This window comes from Schistocerca nitens, chromosome 2 (assembly GCF_023898315.1).
Source record: "Schistocerca nitens isolate TAMUIC-IGC-003100 chromosome 2, iqSchNite1.1, whole genome shotgun sequence".
In the NCBI taxonomy this organism is placed as follows: domain Eukaryota; kingdom Metazoa; phylum Arthropoda; class Insecta; order Orthoptera; family Acrididae; genus Schistocerca; species Schistocerca nitens.
This window is the reverse complement of record NC_064615.1, coordinates 965901790-965920595: the sequence shown is the minus strand read 5'-3', so window position 1 is coordinate 965920595 and position 18806 is coordinate 965901790. Positions and strand designations below refer to the sequence as shown.

At 43.7% G+C, this 18806-nt stretch overlaps 1 protein-coding gene across 1 annotated transcript in view; it reads left to right on the top strand.

The window, feature by feature from the left end:
* The first annotated feature begins 280 nt into the window (after window positions 1–280).
* LOC126237289 (UDP-glucosyltransferase 2-like) overlaps window positions 281–18806 on the top strand; it is a 110988-nt gene continuing 92462 nt past the window's right edge. The window contains exon 1 of the mRNA XM_049947237.1: window positions 281–323. The gene's annotated coding sequence lies outside the window, so the exon portion shown is untranslated. The remainder of the gene's footprint in view (window positions 324–18806) is intronic.

Here is an 18806-nt window from a genome sequence, read left to right as displayed (position 1 = left end):
AGCTACAATTTTTTGTGTGTGATATCTGAGACAACACTTTGACATACTTTCGCTTGCAACACCATGCAGTTTTGCTATCATTTAAGTTAACAATGTGACCTTCAATGCCACCGTACCCCACTTTCAAAATACTGAAGCTAAGTTCTGCAGTCTTTTTTCTTTTCAGTTAAACTTCGATAACGTGCTCGTTAGCTCTGACGTTATCGTTTACTTCTGACGACCGCGGATACTACGGTATACATAAAAATGGTATACTTTACGTGGGCGTTCAAACTAGCACCTAAGGTGGTATCCCGCGTCCAGTCCAGAAGCGAGGTGATAAGGTAAGGATAAGTTTTATTGCACATTGTGGATCTGTATGTATGGCCCTCGCCCTCCTAGCAATAGGACGCATTGTAATACATCTCCGCGATTTTCTACCTTTATCACATAAATGTAATACCGATTGTAGATGTCTCAGTTAAAATTTCTATTGCGGTTTCGGATCATTAGTGAAGATTTGGAATACTCTTTTTGTTTTATCCTCATTGTCATTGTGTGTGGGAGGGGGGGGGGGAGGGGGTTCGAAATCCGAATAGGTATCTTACATCACAAGTCGAATCAAATATTTCCAGCCACGTCATAGTCTCTAACGTAAGAGGGGTGTTCAATAAGTAACGCAACACTTCTTTCTGAAAGCATGTTGGTTTTATTCAGAATTCCAATATACCAAATTATTCCCACTCTTCTGGCAACAACAACCTATTTTTCAACATAATCTCCGTTCAGTGTAACGGTCTTACGCCATCTGTATGCCAGCATGGTACCACTCTACTGGTCGACGTCTTGCATCAACTTCTGCATGTACTGCTTTCCGTGAGTGCATCTTTCATTGGGCCAAAGGGATGGAGGTCTTCGGTGCGAGATCTGGGCTGTAAGGAGGATAAGGAAGAATAGTTCAATGAAGATCTGTGAGCTCCTCTCCGGTAAGAAGACGAGTATGACAACTTGCTTTGTGATGCATAAGGAGAAGTTCGTTTGCATTTTTTGTGGAGACGAACACATAGAAGGTCCTTCGCTGCTCGTAATCGTCTTCCGTTAGACGGCCAGGAACCCATCGAGCACACACTTTTGAGAACCCCAGCTGGTGGACGGTTATGTCGGCACTACCAACAGAGACGTCCAGTCGAGTAGCGAGGTGCTTGACCGTGGGCTGTCGATCACCTCGAATCAGAGAGTCCGCACGTTTCGACATTGAAGCAATCACAGCTGTATGCGGCTGGCCTGCGCGGGAGATCGCGATACATTTGTACAACCTACTTACAATGATGACAGAGGCCTCGCCCAACGACTCAACTTACTTTTGTTCATTGACAGGGATCCGCAGGCATTCTGCAAGCGCCTACGAATATCTACGATGCTCTGGTTTTCCCCCGAAAGTTACTCAATGATAGCTCTCAACGCACCTCTGTCACAGACGCCATTTTGAAGGCTACGTGTAGTGTCACCAGTTATCGGAGCTTGATGAAACTATAGGGGCTGAAAGGGAATATTACACGATGTCCCGCAACAAATACCTCATTTCTGAAACCGAAATTGGCCGAGAAAAATGTTTGTTGCTTTACGTATCGAACGCCCCTCGTATTTATGCATATTGATCAAAATTTCTGCACCTTGGTTTACATAACTTATGTGTATGAGTAGTTCAGAAATAATATCGTATTGTACCTATCCTGGCGTAAATCGGAAGCATTAAGCCGCGAAGCACAATTCCCACGTTTATAAAACTTTGTGGAAATTTTCAGCTCGTAACTAGTCCATAACCAACTACAGTGTGGTGTGTGACCCATATGGGCACTTTAAATTTCTTGGATTCGTTGTGGCGTGGAGCAAACCCTCTCGAAATGTCACCTTGAGAAATAACTTGTGATACTAGAAATATATGCTACTTCAGTTCATGACGACTGGTTGCTGGAGGCTGGAATGAAAGTATGTATCTTAGCACCACACTGTAGACACATTCAAAGGGGCGAAGAGTCAGGGGACTGGGCAGGTTAGTCAAGGATGCGTGCGTTCCTCAAAGCGTTTTTGGTATAAACAGCAATGTGAGTTCCTATATTATCATGATGAAGCATGCCATTTAGTATCCGAGTCGTGAGGGATATGACAACGTGGTTTTCGTAGTTGTGAGCAAGCAACCTACGTTCAGCAGTTGCCCAAACAGTCCTGTTGTCATATCAGCAACTCCTCCACGCCATGAGCCCAAGTGTTGGAAAGGCATGCGTCTCGAGAAGCGCTCCTTCCTGTTGCATTTCCCCAATCGAATATCGACACGTTGGCGTTGGTCTGACTGCCACAAATCTAAACTCGTCGCTGAACACCACAAAATGCCATTCAATAGGGAGGCCTCCCAACTCAAACAGGAATTTGTATTTACACATTCGGGCACGAATCCGTCTCACATCTCTAACCAGTCCTGCAATGCGCGTGGTTTTGTTTCCCTTGGTTTTTGCACAACGGATATTGCAGTGTTAGAGCATGGAGGTTAACACGCCAGTCAGCCGGTTGTCTCAGCAAGCGGTTGATATGTTTAGTATGTCAGTTTTGTCATAATTTATACAGTGAAAATGAACGAAGTCACCAACGTTTGGAACTGAAGTTTATATTAGGGAGCGCAGTGGACTAGGGTAGTCCGTGTAACTGTGTTACATATACTGCTACAATAGTGTAATGGCTAGTACAGCTTTCAATTCATATCTTCAGCTTTCTTCAGTCCATAGACTGGTTTGATGCAGATCTCCATGCTACGCTAACCTGTGCAAGCCTCTTGATTTCCCAGTAACTGCTGCAACCTGTATCCTTCCGAATCTGCTTAGTGTATTCATCTCTTTGTCTCCCTGCACGATTTTTACCCTCCACGCTTTCCTTCAGTACTAAATTGGTGATCCCCTGATGCCTCAGAATGTGTCCTACCAAACGGTCCCTTCTTTTAGTCAGGTTGTACCACAAATTTCTCTTCTCCCCAATTCTATTCCGTACCTCCTCATTAGTTATGTGATCTACTCAGCTAATTTTCAGCACTCTTCTGTAGCACCACATTTCAAAAGATTCTCTTCTCTTCTTGTCTAAACTGTTTATCGTCCACGTTTCGCTTCCATGCATGGCTACACTAAATACAAATACTTTCAGGAAGACTTACTGGTATTTCAATCAATACTCTATGTTAACAAATATCTCTTTTTCACAAACGTTTTTCTTGCCATTCCCAATCTACATTTTGTATCTTCCCTACTTCGACCATCATCAGTTATTTGCTTCCAAAATTGCGAAACACATTTACTACTTTAAGTGTCTCATTTCCTAATCTAATTTCCTCAGCATCATGTGATTTATTTCGACTACATTTCATTATCCTCGTTTTGCTATTGTTGATATTCGTCTTATATCCTCCTTTCAAGATCCTGTCCATTCCATTCAACTGCTCTTCCAAGTCCTTTACTGTCTTTCAGTTCTTTATCAAATTCTTCACGCAGTACCATATCACCCTTCTCATCTTCCTCTACGTCCTCTTCCATTTCCATAATATAACCCTCAGTTATATCTTCTTTGTATAGAACCCCTGTATACTCCTTCCACCTTTCTGCTTTCCCTTCCTTGCTTGGAACTGGTTTTCCATTCGAGCTTCTGATATTCGTGCAGCTGATTCTCCTTTCTCCAAAGGTCTCTTTAATTTTCCTCTAGGCGGTATCTATCTTACCCCGAGTGATATATGCTCCTATATCCTCACATTTGTCCTCTAGTCCTTTCTGCTTAGCCATTTTGCACATCCTGTGAATCTCATTTTTTAGACGTTTATATTCCCTTTGGCATTCTTCATTTATTGCATTTTCATATTTCCTCCTTTCATCCATTGAATTCAATATCCCTGGTTTCACCCAAGGATTTCTACTAGCCCTCGTTTTTCATCTACATGATCCTCTCCTGGCTTCACTATTTCATCTCTCAAAGCTACCCATTCTTCTTCTTCTACTGCATTCCTTTCCACTGTTCTTATCACTCGTTCCCTAATGCTCCCTCTGAAAACCTCTAAAACCTCTCGTTCTTTCAGTTTACCCAGGTCCCTCCTTAAATTCCTACCTTTTTTTTGCAGTTTCTTCAGTTTCAATCTGTAGTTCATAACCAATAAATTGTGCTCAGAGTCCGCATCTTCCCCTGGAAATGTCTTAAAATTCAAAATTTGGTTCCTAAATCTCTGTCTAGCCATGATGTAATCGATCTGAAAACTTCCAGTGTCTCCAGGTCTCTTCCATGGGAATTCATAATGGATTGAGAATGTAGGCAAAATTTAGTGTACTAACAACATTTATTTTTTCAAACCAGACATAAATTATACTAAACAAGTTATAGATTGAATATCCTAAACAACTAACAGGTGATTTAATTTCTCGCTTGGTGGATCCTGGTTAGCAAAGACAGTTTAACTAGGTGATCAGTGAGTCAAGTACTCTGGCCCTAAAAATGTGGACAACTTAAGCTGAATTGATCTGACGCTGAGCAGACTTTGATTGATCAAATCTACTGAAGTTTCTCTACATAGGTACAGCTGAGAGCAAGTAGTGATTGAGATCTGTACGCCCTGACAATGCCGGAGCGGCAGTAAGTTACTCTGTTTGCTTCGTGTGGTGACGTGACTTGCAGCTGGCGAGATGTGAGCGATGGTGGATGTGAGACATGGAGGCGGTACATGTGAATCGATCGCGGCCATGAAAGAAATGCAAAAATCTCATAGTTTAGCGATCAGGCAGACGGATCGCAATCTACTCTCTACCAGAGCACTGAAATCACAGTAGATTTCAGTGTGTGACACACCCGTTCAATGGTCATACCAAGGACCAATTTGGCTCACTTATATGACAGAGCACACAAGGATACCAAACGTCAAGACTGGTAAACAAAAAACGAATAAGTGTGCCCTCGACAAACGAGTAGTCCGAGACATTTGAAGTCACACTGTCGGTACAGTAAGAACTTCACCACAGGTTCCCCAGTCTAAACTACTTGCAAGTGAAGTCAGTCTCAGGACAGGTCCCAAGTACCAACCACACATGCCAGAGCTTCAACCAGAAGTGCTTACCAGACCAAAGTCCCCACACCCCAGTGCTTTGCACCATACCAGAAAGAAATTCCGTTTTTCCTGCAAAGTGCATGAATGACACCGCCTTCACGCCATCTTGAGCCAATCACTGGGCTCTAGAGACGCTAAAGTTCCCCTCCCACACGACAGCACAAACTCATGTTGAACTAGGGCAAGAGTTAAGAAACCTGCATCTCTGAAAAAAAATACACCAATTACTGGCATTTTTAAGTTTTTTCAGAGGGGGAAGAGATGATTTTCTCCAAAGACGTGTCGCTTCCCACCGCAACAAGCAAACAGATAAAATCTCAAAGATCTTTATCTAAATTGCCTGTGCCTTGGAGCTTGTTAGTCCTAGCTATGAGGTTTAATAAAGATTATATCTCTAAACGTTTCTTAGACGTCGGAGTTTCTTATACAACTGAGGTGGCCGAAGAAAGTGGTTCACTGGCCTATTTGCACTATCAGCGAACACTAAAACAAGTGAATTTTTATTACATGTGGCTCTGCACACAATGCCCAGTTTACAACTCCACTGTGTGGATGCGTTCCTTCTGACCGCTGCCCCAGCCCAGGCTTCTGCTGGCACTGCGGCAGGTAGAACGCCATTGTTCTGCTGGAGTCGTTTCTCAACAAGGGGCTGTCCTGTCTGCCCTGTACAGCTGTGGGCCTCTCCGGCAAGTTTTGCTAAGGAATTGGCTCGCCGCCAGTTGCTTTCAACTCCCAGCAAGCCGTTTATATGAGCTAAGAATCATACCTCATGCTTTTAAGGGCCTACCAGGCTTGATCAACATCTGGTCTCGCTGTTAACTTTCTAGAGTCTCGCTCAAGGTGTGTCAGGTTGTAATGAAATCTTTAATAACTGTCTGTATGTGAAGTATAGGCGAGAGAGCAACTTGTCCTCTCTCAACCTTCTCTCATGATTCTTAAAGCAGGTAATAGCTCCCTGTAAAATTTCAGCAGGGGGCTTCTTCTTTCATTCCTTTCCATCAACAAATATTCACCTGGTACTTTTCCTTCCTTTCCCTGCTATCGAGTTCCAGTCCCTCAAGACTATTAAATTTTCGGCTTCCTTAACTATCTCAATAATTTCTTTTATCTCGTCATAGATTTCCCCAGTCTCTTCCTCATCTGCAGAGCTAGTTGGCATAAAAACTACTGTGGTGGGTGTGAACTTCGTGTCTGTCTTGACTACAATAATGCGTTCACTATGCTGTTCATAGTAGCTTATCCGTGTTGCTATTTCTTTACTTATTATCAAATCTACTCTTTGATTACCTGTATTTGATTTTGTATTTATAACGCTATATTCACCTGAATGGAAGTCCTATTCCTCCTGCCACCGAACTTCTGTATCAAACTTCAAGTTATCCATTACCCTTTTTAAATTTTTTAACCTAGTTGCCCGATTAAGGGATCTAATATTCCACACTCCGTTCCGTAGAACGGTAGTTTTACTTCTCCTGATAACGATGTACCCCTTAGTAGTCCCCGCCAGGAGATCCCAACGGGGGGACTATTTTACCTCCGAAATATTTTAGCCAAGAGGATCCATTACCATTTAACCATAGAGTAGTGCTGCATGCCCTCGGTAAAAATTACAGCTGCAGTTTTCCCTTGCCTTCTGCCGTTCGCAGTACCAGCACAGCAAGACCGTTTTGACTGATACTACAAGCCCAGATCAGTCAATCATCCAGACCGTTGCCCCTGAAACTACTGAAAAGGCTGCTTGCCCTTATCAGGAACCACACGTTTGTCTGGCCTCTCAACAGATACACCTCTGTTGTGGTTGCACCTATGGTATGGCTATTTGTATTACTGAGGCACGCAGGCCCCCAAACCAATTGCAAGGTTAATGGTTCATATATTGTTGCATACAAGTTGAGAAATATTATCTGATAAGAGGTGATGCAACTTTTGCATAATTTTTGGTGCATCTGATTATTCAGGAACATGAATATTCATTTGACTGCTCAACTGAAGTTACATTGGATTGGATAGTGGATGAAAAAAACGATTTTATCGACGATAATATTATTAATAGTGTTCAAGATTGTAGCACTGGTTTGCAGCGGCAAAACAGTACTCCTCAAAGAGAAGCCAAACGCTTTGTGACTATGATCCTTCATCAGAAAAGAAATACAGTACTGTTAGTATTTTAACAAAATTTCCGGAAGAACGTCTTTAACGTATTTATGCTAATTAACGTAAGTTGCGACTACACCTCCTTACTGAAGAGACATCGATCTATAAAAAGCACATTTAATCACAAAGAAAGTTTCGCTTTCGTGGAGGAAAAAAAGACTTAATGAACATCCATTTCGAAGAAACAAGACAATCAAACAACTGGAGATAAAACGACACGGTCTATTCCAATTTTACATAGCAAGGGATGAAGGAAAATACACTCCTGGAAATTGAAATAAGAACACCGTGAATTCATTGTCCCAGGAAGGTGAAACTTTATTGACACATTCCTGGGGTCAGATACATCACATGATCACACTGACAGAACCACAGGCACCTAGACACAGGCAACAGAGCATGCACAATGTCGGCACTAGTACAGTGTATATCCACCTTTCACAGCAATGCAGGCTGCTATTCTCCCATGGAGACGATCGTAGAGATGCTGGATATAGTCCTGTGGAACGGCTTGCCATGCCATTTCCACCTGGCGCCTCAGCTGGACCAGCGTTCGTGCTGGACGTGCAGACCGCGTGAGACGACGCTTCATCCAGTCCCAAACATGCTCAATGGGGGACAGATCCGGAGATCTTGCTGGCCAGGGTAGTTGACGTACACCTTCTAGAGCACGTTGGGTGGCACGGGATACATATGGACGTGCATTGTCCTGTTGGAACAGCAAGTTTCCTTGCCGGTCTAGGAATGGTACACCAGTGGTGTACGCCCAGTGTAGGAGATCGCTCCCCACACCATGATGCCGGGTGTTGGCCCTGTGTGCCTCGGTCGTATGCAGTCCTGATTGTGGCGCTCACCTGCACGGCGCCAAACACGCATACGACCATCATTGGCACCAAGGCAGAAGCGACTCTCATCGCTGAAGACGACACGTCTCCATTCGTCCCTCCATTCACGCCTGTCGCGACACCACTGGAGGCGGGCTGCACGATGTTGGGGCGTGAGCGGAAGACGGCCTAACGGTGTGCGGGACCGTAGCCCAGCTTCATGGAGACGGTTGCGAATGGTCCTCGCCGATACCCCAGGAGCAACAGTGTCCCTAATTTGCTGGGAAGTGGCGGTGCGGTCCCCTACGGCACTGCGTAGGATCCTACGGTCTTGGCGTGCATTCGTGCGTCGCTGCGGTCCGGTCCCAGGTCGACGGGCACGTGCACCTTCCGCCGACCACTAGCGACAACATCGATGTACTGTGGAGACCTCACGCCCCACGTGATGAGCAATTCGGCGGTACGTCCACCCGGCCTCCCGCATGCCCACTATACGCCCTCGCTCAAAGTCCGTCAACTGCACATACGGTTCACGTCCACGCTGTCGCGGCATGCTACCAGTGTTAAAGACTGCGATGGAGCTCCGTATGGCACGGCAAACTGGCTGACACTGACGGCGGCGGTGCACAAATGCTGCGCAGCTAGCGCCATTCGACGGCCAACACCGCGGTTCCTGGTGTGTCCGCTGTGCCGTGCGTGTGATCATTGCTTGTACAGCCCTCTCGCAGTGTCCGGAGCAAGTATGGTGGGTCTGACACACCGGTGTCAATGTGTTCTTTTTTCCATTTCCAGGAGTGTATTTTCATTACTGACACTTGAAATTTTGGACAGTGCAAAAACCAAGGGAAATTATGCAGACCAAGTTTAAATTTTCTGCAGCTTTCATAGCACTTCTCATGAAAAAATACGACATGTACCGTAGACACATCACTTCTGTCATGACAACCAGAGACTTACAGGACGCCCGAGATATTCGCCAGCCTGTCGATTGTTTTGTTGAAGAAGAAAACTGCAAATTTCGAGATACAGTCATACTGAAATTTGGAACACTGATCAAAGTGAATTTAATTATGAGCCAACTATCGTCGTTGAGTGACTGTAGGAAGATGCAGGATAACTTAGACACAATTTCTATGTGATGTGAAGAATATCAGCTTGCTCTAAATGCAGAAAACTGTAAGTTAATGCAGTTGACTAGGAAGAACAGTCCTGCAACAGTCGAGTACTATATTAGTGGTATGCTGCTTTATACAGTCACAGCGATTAAATATCTAGGCGTAACGTTGAAAAGGCATACGAAATTAAACGAGCACGTGAAGTCGTTGGTAAGGAAGGCGAATGGTCGACTTCGTTTTATTGGAAGAACTTCAGGAAAGTGTAGCTCATCTCTAAATGAGAACGAGTGCAGAATACTACTGTGAGCCACTATTGAGTACGACTGCAAGTCGGATTAAAGACAGTCGTCGGGATGAACTCAAGCGTATCACCGAAATGCTCCGGGAACTGAAATCGGAATCCCTGTAGGGAAGACTAAGTTCTTTTCGCCATACGCTATCGAGAAAATTTAGTGAACCGGCATTTGTGGCTGACTAAAAGTCTGCAGCCGCAAACGTACATTTCGCGTAAAGATCGCGGAACAAGCCATGTGGAATTAGGGCTCGTATGAAGGCATATAAACGGATTATTCTTCCAATAACTCAAAAATCCGCCTCAGTTGCGAAATGTTGCTGGTCTTAACCCAGGTTTCAGCTAGAGTAATCTAGCCTTCTTCAGAAGCATAAAATAAACTAAAACATGACAGAATAAGGCACGGTCAAACATATAAGGCTAAAGTACCAAGGTACCAAGTCAAGCTACGTTCCAACGCAGCGTCCGCGGCTAACCGACCGCTTTCCACGAAGTGGGGCCGGGGCTGTTTCTCAGCTAAGTAACGTAGCTTGACATGGTACCTTAGTACCTTAGCTTTTTATGTTTGACCGTGTCTTATTCTGACATGTATTAGTTTATTTTATGATTCTGAATAAGGCTAGCTTACTCTAGCTGAAACCTGGGTTAACTGAGGCGGATTTTTGATATATTAATTTATCACAGTTGCCGACAGGGCTGCAATATGTTAAAAATTCTTAGATTATTCTTCCCTCGCTCCATTTGCGAGTGGAACAGCAAATGGAATGATTAGTAATGGTACAAGCATCGTACGGTGGTTTGCGGAGTGTGTATGTTGATGTAGATGCAAGTCTGTTGCTAAAATATCACGTCGGCATTAACGAGGCATAGTTACTAGAGATCAGCATAATCACTTTAAAATCGCCAGCGCGTCCTGTGACGTAATCTCCAAATTCGGCCGGCCGTTGTGGCCGTGCGGTTCTAGGCGCTTCAGTCTGGAACCGCGTGACCGCTACGGTCGCAGGTTCGAATCCTGCCTCGGGCATGGATGTGTGTGATGTCCTTAGGTTAGTTAGGTTTAAGTAGTTCTAAGTTCTAGGGGAGTAATGACCACGGATGTTAAGTCCCATAGTGCTCAGAGCCATTTGAATCATTTTTCTCCGAATTCGCCGACCCCGTGTACTCTTAGACTAGAATCGTGGGTCTCCGCCGCCGTCCACTTGCCAGTTTAGTCTGTTGCCGGGTATACAAGTGGACTTGACTCGCTCAGAATGGTGAGCGAGTAAAAATGGTTCAATTGGGTCTGAGCACTATGGGACTCAACTTCTGAGGGCATTAGTCCCCTAGAACTTAGTACTAGTTAAACCTAACTAAGGACATCACACACATCCATGCCCGAGGCAGGATTCGAACCTGCGACCGTAGCGGTCTCGCGGTTCCAGACTGCAGCGCCTAGAACCGCACGGCCACTTCGGCCGGCCGGTGAGCGAGTACTCTACTTCGCAAGTACAACATCGGACTCGCGGCATTTCCGCTACAGACGCAAACATTTTGAAAAAAAAAAAAATTACACCATTACACAGTCAATAATTATTCATTTATTTCACATGACCATGACTTCGACTTTATAATCACTCTGAAGTGCAAGTTGCAATGTCACAAAATGTCCGACATCCCTAAACGACATAAGCAGCCATTGGGCATGACAGTTATTTTATGCCAATATAACAAATGACGTAATTATTTTGTACCAATATAATGACTGATCGGTTAGCAGTGAATACAATTCTGTTTATTCTCTCTCTCTCTCTCTCTCTCTCTCTCTCTCTCACTCTCTCTCTCTCTCTCTCTCTCTCTCTCTCTCTCTCACACACACACACACACACACACACACACACACACTCACACACACACGTGTGTGTGCAGCTGTGCATGTGTGCATGTATGAATGCGTGGTTGTTTGTATACACTTACGAGGTGTGGCTAGAAAAAAACCGGACTAGTACTGGTGAAACAATAAAACGAACGCAATAAGGCTGAAAGTCGCGTGGCCTGTCACGTGACTCTCGCTCCGCCTACTGCTCGAGTTTCATCTGCCTCCTGCACTCAGTCTGCCCGTGGCGTCTGTTTTAAGTAGTTGACGTTTTGTCTGTGCGTCGGAAAATGTTGAGTGTACAGAAAGAACAGCGTGTTAACATCAAATTTTGTTTCAAACTAGGAAAATCTGCAAGTGAAACGTTTGTAATGTTACAACAAGTGTACGGCGATGATTGTTTATCGCGAACACAAGTGTTTGAGTGGTTTAAACGATTTAAAGATGGCCGCGAAGACACCAATGATGACACTCGCACTGGCAGACCATTGTCAGCAAAAACTGATGCAAACATTGAAAAAATCGGTAAACTTGTTCGACAAGATCGCCGTTTAACAATCAGAGCAGTGTCTGAGTTAACAGGAGTTGACAAGGAAAGTGTTAGGCAGATTCTTCATGAAAGTTTCAACATGAACAAAGTGTGTTCAAAAATGGTTCCAAAGTGTCTCACAATTGAACAGAAGGAACGCCGAAGAATGATTTGTTCTGACATCCTGGAAAACATTGAAAGTGATCCCACCTTCTTACAAAATGTTATTACTTGCGATGAATCGTGGTTTTTTACTTACGATCCCGAAACTAAACGCCAATCGATGCATTGGAAAACTCCTGGTTCTCCACGACAAAAAAAGCACGAATGTCAAAATCGAAATTCAAGGCAATGATGATTGTTTTTTTTTTGACATCAAAGGGTTTGTGCACATTGATTGGGTACCAGAGGGACAAACAGTGAATCAGCATTACTACATTAGCGTCCTGGCTACCCTACGTGAGCGAGTACGGAGAAAACGGAACGATTTGTGGAGAAAAAAGTCATGGATCCTTCACCAAGACAATGCCCCAGCTCACAGTGCGTTGTCAGTGAAGACGTTTTTGGCAAAACACAACATTCCCATCTTAGATCATCCACCCTACTCACCTGATTTGGCCCCCTGTGACTTTTTTCTTTTCCCTAAAGTCAAGTCAGCTTTGAAAGGAACTAGATTTGAGACTTTTGAAGCAGTAAAAGAAAAAGCGACGGAAGTAATGTATGGACTTACCGAAAATGATCTGCAGCATTGCTATGAACAGTGGAAAATTCGTATGGAGCGGTGTAGAGACCGAGGAGGAGAGTACATTGAAGGAGATAACATGAAATTGTAAATAATTGTAAATAAATGTTTTTTCCAGGATCAGTCCGGTTTTTTTCTAGCCGCACCTCGTATATACATATGTATGTATGTGTGTATATGTACATATACATACAGTATACTATGTGAACAAAGGTATTCGGACACCTGTCTGAAAATGACTTACAAGTTCGTGGCGCCCTCCATCGGCAATGCTGGAATTCAATATGATGTTGGCCCACCCTTACCCTTGATGGCAGCTTCCACTCTCGTAGACATACGGTCACTCAGGTACTGGAAAGTTTCTTGGGGAATAGCAGCCCGTTCTTCACGGAGTACTGCATTGAAGAGAGGTATCGATGACAGTCGGTGAGGTCTGGCACGAAGTCGGCGTTCCAAAACATCCCAAAGGTGTTCTATAGGATTCGGGTTAGGACTCTGTGCAGCCCAGTCCATTACAGGGATATTATTGTCGTGTAACGCCCTCACCACAGGCCGTGCATTATGAACAGGTGCTTGATCGTGTTGAAAGATGCAATCGGCATTGCCGAATTGCTCTTCAAGAGTGGGAAGCAAGAAGGTGCATAAAACATCAATATAGGCCTGTGCTTTGATGGTGACACGCAAAACAACAAGGGGTGCAAGCCCCCTCCATGAGAAACACGACAACACCATAACACTACCGCCTCCGAATTTTGCTGTTGGCACTACACACGTTGGCAGATGACGTTCACTGGGCATTCGTCATAACCATACACTGCTATCGGATCGCCACATTATGTACCGTGATTCGTCATTCTACACAACGTCTTTTCACTATTCAGTTGTCCACTGTTTACGCTCCTTACACCAAGCAAGGCATCGTTTGGCATTTATCTGCGTGAAATCCAAGTTCTCACCTCCCTCCTAACTGTCATAGTACTTGCAGTGGATCGTGATGCAGTTTGGAATTCCTGTGTGATGGTCTGGATGGATGTCAGCCTATTACACATTACAGACCTCTTCAACTGTCGGCGGTCTCTGTCAGTCAACAGACGAGGTCGGCCTGTGTGCTTTGGTGCTGTACGTGTCCCTTCACGTTTCCACTTCACTATCACGTCGAAAACAGTGGTCCTAGGGATGTTTAGAATTGTGGAAATCTCTCTTACACGTTCGAAGTCCGTGAGTTTTTGTCCGACACAGCACACCCTTTCTCATGGTGATGGTTCCTTCAGATAATTCCCCACAATCTTCAGTACTATACAGCAGTTACTTAGTATAAGTTCATTTAAAACCAGACAGTTATCAGAACCCAACAAGTATAACCATGAAGCCGGCCGGTGTGGCCGAGCGGTTCTAGGCGCTTCAGTCTGGAACCGCGTGACCGCTACGGTCGCAGGTTCGAATCCTGCCTCGGGCATGGATGTGTGTGATGTCCTTAGGTTAGTTAGGTTTAAGTAGTTCTAAGTTCTAGGGGACTGATGACCATAGATGTTAAGTCCCATAGTGCTCAGAGCCATTTTTTTGTTACTGCAGAGACAGAGCCCAAAATTACATGACAATCGATAGAGAGAATTAGTTACTTTACACCTGCTAACGTTCACTTAGTTGCAGGTCTATCTTTATGTAACCCAAAAAAACATTGTTCTAAACATCAGAAAATCATAATCAAATTACAAAACATGTTTTATCCTCCTTGGTGGAAAGGAAAGAGATACTAAACTTTTGTTATGGGGACATCGCCCAAAGCAATCAAGCCATGGCAGGGTTACATAAACACAGCTGGACCTAGGCTGCGGGTTACACCTCACTCTCCGGCCAAGACGTTGGCACTTACAGCAGCTTTTGACAAACACAGGACGATTTAAACTCTCTGAAATGCACACAAAAATACAGGGCAGAATCCTTGCACCAGACATACGTGCATAAGTCTACAAAACGTTCCGTCCACAGCAATCACTGAACTTTAAATTGAAACCATTTAAGGACGCTTCACCGATAATAGCAATATCATTTAGGTGCAGTTTTCAATCACTTAATGCCCTTAATAATCAATTAAAGAACAACCAGTACAGTTATAACTAAGACTTTACTGCGAAGTGATGTTTGCACAGCATAACTCAGCGGCTCAAGCAGCTAAACCACTTCAGGGACCTTTCCTTTGATAGAAATCACGAAACTTGGATCTCCGAGCTGCCCCAAAACACAGACTTACCGACCAGTACAACTCCGAAGCATATCACGCTGATAGGGCTCACCCGGTCGCAGTCGACACTCCTTTCTCCATAGAAATCTCAAGTCTCTCAATGTTTTTCTTTCGAAGGCTGACGGCTGACGGCTGACGGCTGACTCTTGAAGCCCGCCAGTCCGGAAGAAAGCCACACGATATCCAAAGATCACATATAACCTCCAAAATTGATCGCAACGATATAACGAGCGTACCCGGTGTTGGCGCCGGATCGCCATGGCTCAGTTCCATTTAAAAAAAAGTATCTTTTCGCTGTAACTCTTTGGATAATAACGCTGATAGGGCACACCCGGTCACAGTCGACACTCCTTGTAATGGCTGAGGCACACCCTGGCTCTAATGACCTTCTCGTCGACATACATTAAGCCCTAATCTTTCCTTCTGTTTGCCTGTATGAAAAAATGCACGATAATAGGCTTGGATTGCAAGGCATCGTCATTCAGCACAATAAAAAGTTCTAATCACAACACTCCATTACACTGATGACAGCCGTACCAAGTTTCAAGACTTTATAGTAAATAACAATCACAAAGAGGCAGTTCTGACGTCATTTTCTACTGTCGGTTTTGTACTAAAATCTCTAACCAGCAAAGTTTAAATGCTGTCGAGCTAAATGTTTTTCAGTAACTAAAGTCGACTTGACTCTTTCTACATAAAAATTAAAAAAAACATTGTAAATTGTTAAACGACAGTGATATTAATTAATGTGTCCAAGAAAGGGGCCATTTAGATGCTGCTGCCCGTGCATGTGACGGTTGATAGCAGATGTTCCGTTTGGCGGTCCGGTGTGCCCGTATGTGTATACAGCCAGAGAGGCAGCTGAAGAGAAACTTCGCTCCAAGACATCAATCTGTCCGCGTCAGTGAAATGCCTAAGCCTGCATGTGCTGTACCTCGGATGACGTCACAACCTGCAAACTACCGTAAGTATTTTCGGTAAAAGTAGGAAGTGAAATGGCGAGGACTGTACACCGTCCTGAGTCGCTTAGATTTCTGTGAGGTAACGGTTAGTGTGCCGCCTGTAACGCTGACAAACCCGCGTGGCAAGTGGCAAGATTATTTTCCACTTTTAAGGCGAACAATTATCTTTTGGTGATTACAAGACGACGGAGCATTTTACCTGGAACTTTCTTAGCGGTCGCCTTTGAACTGTTAATAATGCTGTTTCCGATAGGGACATTTTTATTATTAGGGATATTATTATATTTTGTGCTTATGAACTTTTACTGAAGATATCTCTCAGTTAAAATTCAGTACTTTTATTCAAGGTCATTGTTTCTGATCCCGCTGAGTAAATCGCAAGTAAGCCCATTTTATTTCAGGGAGCATAATCAGTAATGTGGGATTGCATACTAGAAATTATGGTCAGTATGTTCTGCATTGCTTTCTGGCTGGTCGCAAAAATAGTTTTCAGGCTCTTGTAAACGGCAGAGGTAGGTGTAAAGCTGTCACACACAATTTAAGAGTGTTTCCACATTAACGGACAAAACAAAAAATGAAGACCAGTAAGATTTACCTGCCACCCCACACAGGGATCATGAAAATGGGAGACATTAGGATGTGCACAGAGGCAAATAGATTGATATTATTCTTCCCTACCTCAACATCGAATGTAAGTGGACAAAAATACCCTAATATTGGCATGAAATACCCTCCGACTCAAGCTAAAGAATATATTTGTAGGTGTAGTTTAGTAATTATGTGTCCCTGCAGAACAACCGCAGTTCAGATTGCATATAATGTGATATAATAATTTACTGGCAGTTCGATATATTTTCTTGAATAAAATAGTTGCATACTTGATACACTTTTCTGAGACGGTCAGAGTAGCCTCGTTACAATAACTGCAGGATGGTAGAGGCTGCAGAGTCAAAGATGGTGTCAGTTTCTTCATCTTCTATCAGTGGAAAAGTGTTTCTGTTGGAGAATAAACAAAGCGAGTATGTTCCTCTTCGAAAGACTCAGAGAAAATTGGTGAAAGTACAGCTTCAATCCTCATTCCACCTTACCCACTAAAAACTTTGCAATGCGAAATTTTCGTGCTTTTTTAACAGAGAACATCCTAAATCTTTTATCCAGTCTCTCTGTAGTTAAGCCTTCGTACCCAGCACCTCACTCTCACTGATGTCCCTCCCCTACTGTCTCCGTTCTCTCCTACTGATTTAAGACATACCCCCTTGCCTCTGTCTCTTGTCTCACTTACACCGTCTACTCTTGCCCTTTTCCACTTTCACCACCATACCTCGGCAGCTCCTAAAATTCTGGAGAAACCAAATTATTTTTCCCCTATACCCACGAGTTTAAAGTTTCGTTCCAAATGCATCCTCACCTGTACCTACGTCTTAAAGTTCGCTGGTATGAGAGGGTCCGGATGCCCCAAGCCTGTGTATGGCCTCCACTCATCTGTATTTTTCACTTCCACTGTCTCCTCTCTCTTTTGCTCCCACTGCTTCTGCCTCAGTCTGTTTCTCTTACTGCCATTGTCTCTCACTAATCCCACTGCTGTTGTCTCCATCCATCTCTTTCTATCTCACTGTCACTTTCTCTCTTCCACTGTCACTGTTTCCTTCCTCGACCTTCGCTCTTCGCTCTCCACTTCTGATTTCAGCACAAAAAAAAGCTAATATTACAGCAAGAAAAAATTTTTGGTGAGGAATGCGGGGTGAAGATTGATGCAGCTGGTTCCACAATTTTTTATCAGAGTCTTTTAAAGAGGAACATATTTGCCCTGATTATGCTCAGACAAGCATTTTTCAGCTGGTTCTCTTCTTTTCACTGCCAGTGCAGGGTGTGTTGCTTGTACAAAACGAATTCTATAGGTCAGTAAAGTTCTGACTTTTTATTTACATACTTCGACACATTTACGTACTTTGACATATATAAACAACAAATAAGTACACATAATATGAGATTAACACAGAATCGCAAATCATTGAAAATGCGTAGCGTATTTTTTGCATCTTAAAAGAGGGATGTTTTGGAAATATTTTACTGAATTTGCGATTTTTCCAATTTTACGTAAATTTTGGCAGTTATTAAAAGTTTTCATCAGGTATGATAACACGATTTTCAGTCCATTTTTGTCACTGCAGTGCCACTTTGGGCAAATTATACAGAGGCAGTTTTTCCTGAAATTTTATTGGTGAAAAAAATGACGATTAAAAACTTAGTTCGGTGAGCTCAGAAACCTTGTGATGAACCTAGAAACGTTGCAATGCGTTCACTACGTTAGTTGCAACTACAACGACAAAAAAAGGAATCGGAACACCAAGAAGGAGATGTGCGAAAGTTGGTAGGCGTGTTTCTCCATCTACAAGATGAAGTCTCTTCAAATTTCGCGCCAGTCACGTAAGAGTGGCAATAGTAGCGGCACTACGAGGACGAAAAAACAGGTTTGCCTCTCGGTCTAGGGCGCCATGTCACAGTCCCCTCCGGCCGGAGGTTCGAGTCTTCCCTCGGACTTGCGTGTGTGTGGTGTCCTTAGCGTAAGTTAAAGTAGTATGTGAATCTAGGGATCGATGACCTCAGCAGTTTGGTCCATTAGGAATTCACACACATTTGAACATTTTTGAAAATCAGGTTTGCAATAAATACTGTAACTAAATTTTTTGCGTGTTACCTCCTTTTGCTCGTGGCAGGCTATGAAGGGTTGCTTACTTTCGCTAGCAGTAACTTTATTATTTCTTTTTTTCCAGCCTGCTGTGATAGAATGTCTTGTGCACATTCCTATTTTTCGTTGGCGACTTAACCTTCTGGTTATTTTGCCCGTTATTTGATTAAGGTTTAGGCCAATCTAAGTTGTCAGAACAATCCCTTTACTGGTAGAATTTAGTAAGGTCGCAACGGATAACGCAATGATATTCTTTGGGGCAGTCTGAGAAAACTACGTGTTGTGAATTAATCTTGTGGCA